Genomic DNA, 5,317 nt, shown 5'->3' on the forward strand with positions numbered 1-5,317 from the left:
TGGATTATGGGGGATATTTGCCCCACAAGCCTTTGATGATAGCTTCCCATACGACATCCAGAGGCTGGGTGCTTGATGATCCAGGAGCAGATGTCCTGAAAGGCGTGAAGAATCCCTGGGGTATGAGATCTAGAAACCAGGGTGCATTCATCCTCACTCTCTGCTGCTCACCCTGAGCCTACTTTCTCCGTGCAAAGAGGGGGCTGACCTAAGGTTCCAGTCATTTCCATAAATCAGACCCTCTGATCAAAATCAAAATGGAATTCTCAGGGAAACTTAGAAGAGGTAACCATGTGAGGGGAGAGCCAGCTATGAGATGGTATCTTGAGACAGATGGATTTGTTCTCAAAGGGACTTCCTCAAACCTCTGCAAATGCTCTCTCCAGGGACTCCAGAGGGCAGGTAACCCAGCCCAACACGTACCTCACCCTTCATCCACAGGAGTCAGCTCAGAAAGATCAGCAGACACAGACCACGTTTGCTCTCCTGTGGACACATGCCTCCCTGCATGCCCTCTCCATCCCAGCCATAAGCTTTTCAGGCTCCTGCCACACAGCCTTCAGAATTATGAGTCCCGCCAACAGTATTCAAATCTTGGAGGGACTTACTCTTGTGAGGAGCACATTATCTCCAGATACACAAGTCTCAGAGAGACTGAGACCCCAATCCTTCCCTGACTCCCTCTGGGGACCCAGTGAGAGTTGTATCATAACCCTCACTGAGCCTCCTTGCCCAGAATGCAGAGACAGATGCTTCTAGGGGGTGCTGGGTGAGACCATGGCCCCACAGCACTGGGCAGAGCCCTGGGCACCCAGAGCATGTGGTGTTGTCACCATCTGAAAGAGCACTGGGGAAGTCATCTGATCCAACAGCCTGTCTTTACAAGGAGAACCTTCCAGAGAGACAAGAGGAGGCGAAAATTTCACCAGGGATCTGAACTGGAGAGGAGAGGCTCTTAGAACACTAACAAAACTACAGACTAAGATGGAAAGATGTGGACAATAGTAAGAGCCAATGAACACACAGCAGGATTAGACACAAGGTAGGACATATGAAGAGGTGCACCTGCAGCAAAGAAAGGGATGGGGGAGGCAGAAAAACCAAGATGACCCATGCATCTCAGGCCCACCCAAGAATCATGGTTCCCAAACTTTGTGCCAAGGCACCCTGGGGTGCCACAGAAAATTCCCAGGGTACTGCAGGATATTTTAAATGTTTAAGGAACACATGGCGACGTGGTCCTCTCTGTAGGACAGACACCTACTGGCTCCAGGCAGTTCTGTTTCAGCTTGGACGGTGGCACATTCCTTTGTGAAGCTGAGTTTCTGGCTTTCGCTGTGATTAAAAAACAAGTACCGGGCTTCTCTGGTGGCGCAGTGGTTGAGAGTCCGCCTGCCGATGCAGGGCACACGGGTGCGTGCCCCGGTCCGGGAAGATCCCACATGCCGCGGAGCGGCTAGGACCGTGAGCCATGGCCGCTGGGCCTGCGCGTCCGGAGCCTGTGCTCCGCAACGGGAGAGGCCACAACAGTGAGAGGCCTGCGTACCGGAAGTAAACAAAACAAAACAAGTACCAAGTGAAAACTGCTGAAGAACAGAAAGTAAGCTGTCCTCCCTGGGGCTGCAGGCACACACTTCCCATTGGTAAGTAACTGCAGTTATGTGAGAATGAAACAAAAATAGTATTTTTTCTTTTAACTTATAAAAAATCTTTTCCCAAGAGCTACTAATTAATACATTATTTGGACCTAATTATTTGCTAAACAAAACTATTAGGCATTTCTTTTGGCCTGGGGCACTGTGAAAAAAATGACAGAGCATGGACAGAAAGTCTGCCTCTGAGTACAAGCACCCCACCCCCGAAGAGCAGGTGTTCCAGGAATGACAGCCCCCAAGGCAGGTCAGGGAAGCTTCCAGAAGGGGCTTAGAACCAAATGGGCCTGGAGGTAAGAAGAGCACCCGCTCTTCTGACCCTAGACCTCCATCCTGTCTGCTTGTGGCCCCTCTGAGGCGACAGCTGCAGGGCTCCTCAGCTTCCAGCCACTGGCTACCCAGAGCCTTTCCTGCCTCCCCTCAACTTTTTAGAAAAGAAGGAAGTGAATGAATAATTAGGCAGTTAGTGTCTGAAAGTCTGGCTCCCTTCTCTCCAGTACAGGAAGGACCACTACCTAATACTTACCAGGCAGGGATTCAAATGCTACCACAGATGACAGTTCACTACCTCAGAAAGCAAAGTGCCCTCTCATCTGGCCTCCTTCCTCCACACCAGGTCCTTGCCCTCCCTCCCCCACCTCCCAGCAGGGTCCTCCAAAGCTCCTGGGACCATCCCTTCCTTCCCCTCCAGGACTATTCTGGAAGGAACACAGCCCTAAAGGGGCCTCTGGAAGACCTGTGGTGAGGAAAAAAAAAGAAAGAGATCTTTTCTCCAGGGGCATCCATAAATTCTTCAGAATGTTGAATTAGACCTGTGACCATGGGTCCGTCATGGAAGCTCCCTCTGTGTGACAGCAGAGGGCGCTGCCAGGAAGGCATCCTCCCCTTCACCTTCAGGGAGGGAGCCCAGACTCCATGGCCAGGGTGAGCAGCTGCGTGGAGCAAAGGCATGCCACACCACCAGGTTGACTCTACCCTTAAGTCAGGTTGCAGAATTTCCAGCTGAACATTAGGGAGCAGGAAAGAATCCCACTCACTCAAGTTATGATAGAAACATCCCCCTCCTGCACCTGCATTCTCTCTACCCCAACCTGGGGATGGCCCCCATCCCCATGCTCCTGAGCTTCTGGGAAACAGACTTAGGGAGCTTCTATCATGCCCAGAAAATGGGGTGGGACCCCCGTTCCCTCATGCCGTAACCTCTATGTAAGTCTCACAAGGTCTGTGGAGGGCTGGAGGCCCCTGCTATCCAGACTCAGGTGGCACCACTCTCCAGCCTTCTCTCCGAGGTCCCACCACCTGTCTGGAGATCCCTGCTCCCCCTCTTCCGTGCACTCACATGGGTTGTTTGAGGTCAAAGCTTTCAAAAAGACCACAGGATGGGGGCAAAGGAAGAGCGCCCTGCAAGATCACCATGTGGAAAGGGCCAGCTCTGGAAGCTTCCGGACCAGTGCCATCATGAAGCTTGCCCTGGTTGCAGCTCTCCCAAAGGAACGCTGTGATGCACATTTTTCAAGGAACTCTAAAGAACTGGGAGTCTTCACGTGGGAGCGGGATCGGGGCAGTTCTCAGCTCTCCCTCTCTCTCCCTGCACCATGGGAGGCTCCCCCAAGCTCAGGGTGCCCAGCTTACTCTCCCTCCCTACCACCTAGTGTAGGCAGAGGGCAGGGACCAAATGAGGGAGAAGCAAGCAACAAAAGGAAGAAAGAAGGGGCCTGGCAAGTGAGGTGGCAGGAGGGAGGACTGAGGTGGCAGCACCCACCTGCTCCATTCTCTGCAGAGCCCATCACAGCAGGACAGCCAGTCCTTTGGTCCTTCCGTAGGGCACAGCCACCGCCCTTTGTGTGTGAGGAGCCAGCAGCCTCTTGGGGGCTCCTCATAACAGCTCTAATCCCAGGGCCCCACAGTTGGGAGGGCGGGGGTGGGAGCCTGCTGCACTGGGATTGGCCCCCACCCGACTCCCACAGCCCAGGTCCCCAGTAATGCGATAATTGGGTGGGATTTTCACTGAGAGAGAGGGGAAGTCCAGAGGAAGACGAGCTAACTACCCACTCCGCCTCATCCCAGAATTCTTCCGTCCTTCCCTCTTCAGGTGAGGGGGCACAGTGACTCAGAGGAGGGATGGAAGGACAAGGCATGCGTAGACTCAACTGGATCCCACTGGCAGTGCAGAGAAAAGAGAACATTCCTTGAAAGAGAATGGCTTTCCCTCCGCATCTGGGAAGGAGTCCCTGATGCAGTCACCGAGGTGACCCCTGGTCCAGAGTCCACAGGACCCCACAGGCTCCCTTTACCGATGGGAAAACCAAGACGGATAGGGGCAGCATGCCGTGGGGTACGGCCTGCCTCTTGTTCTCCAGCCACTGCTAAACCTGGAGGGTTGCTGAGTCACTCCCTGCCCTGAGAAGCAGCCACATGCCAGCCAGTGGCCTCTCCACCGGGCCCCCACATTCTGCAGGTCACATGGTAAGGCAAGGCTCAGGCCCTGTGGAGGAGCTGATGTCCACTTGAAAAGAGACATCATAGAAGGGCCTGGAGTTGGGATTTTTATTCACGGCTGTCCTCCCCTCAGTTGCGAAACGGCGGCATGGATTTCTACTACCCTTCCTTCACAATCACTGAGACTGACTGGGTCTCCTGCTAATGCACAAGGTGGGGGAGGGAAGGGAAGTTGGGAAGACATCTCGACTTGGATCTTCCTCTCCCCAAATAACCCTGGCTCCTTTCTCCCTGGGCTGCAGGTGAATATGCAAACAGAGCTTTGCATTGGACTGGGAGCTGGAGAACTCCCAAAGAGTGGCTAGCCACTCTTTGTGACCTTGGATAAGTCACTTTCCCTCTCTGGTCTTCCCTTTCCCCCTCAGCAAAAATCATAAGGTTTACCTAAGTTGTCAGAAATCCCTTCTGCCTGAAGAGGCCAGCAGCCCTGGGCAGACTCGGCGGTCAGTGGTCCCAGAGCCAGGGCGCTAACCGGCTACACTGTCCTTGGGGACCGGCAGCACCAGGACTGCCGTTCCCTTCCCTGGTGGTGTGTGGGGGAGAAAGAGGAGCCGTCAACACCTGGGCCCTAAACAGAGCTGGACTATTTCCCAATAGTGACTTTCAGAAACGTGGCTGCACCCTGGATGCCCACCCAGCAGCTGTCCCCAGACAGGCCGCCCCCATTCTGGCCGCTCGCCATCGGCCCAGCTCCCAGCGGATCAGCAAGGGGCCGTTCGAGGAGACAAGCCTCGGACGAACGGAACCCCAGCAAGGAGATGGACGAAAGGGAGGCGCAGCCCGAGCACCTAGAGGGCAAGGGACAGAGCGCGCGACAGAGCAGGGGCAGGAGCGAGAGCTGGACAGCGCGTCGCACGGTGAGCGCAGGGCGCGCGGGGCTCCACACCTAAGGAGCCGCCTATGAGCCCCGAGCGGGCGCGGCCCGGGAGCTCGGAGGGGATACCTGCGGACAATGCAGTCCCGGGTGCCGGCCGGCCGCCAGTCCAGCTGCCCATCTGGCACAGCGCAAAGCTTGGAGCCGGCGCACCCGCGCACCCCCGCGCACCCCCGCGCACCCCGCGGCCACGGGAGGGGCCCGCGCTGCAGCCGTCACCGAGCTAGCTCCCAGGGCCCCGCCCGCCCCCTGCCTGCCCCGCCCCGGCCCAGGCCCCGGCGGGCGCCCCCCG

This window comes from Lipotes vexillifer, unplaced genomic scaffold (assembly GCF_000442215.2).
Source record: "Lipotes vexillifer unplaced genomic scaffold, Lipotes_vexillifer_v1.1 scaffold814, whole genome shotgun sequence".
Lineage (NCBI taxonomy): Eukaryota > Metazoa > Chordata > Mammalia > Artiodactyla > Lipotidae > Lipotes > Lipotes vexillifer.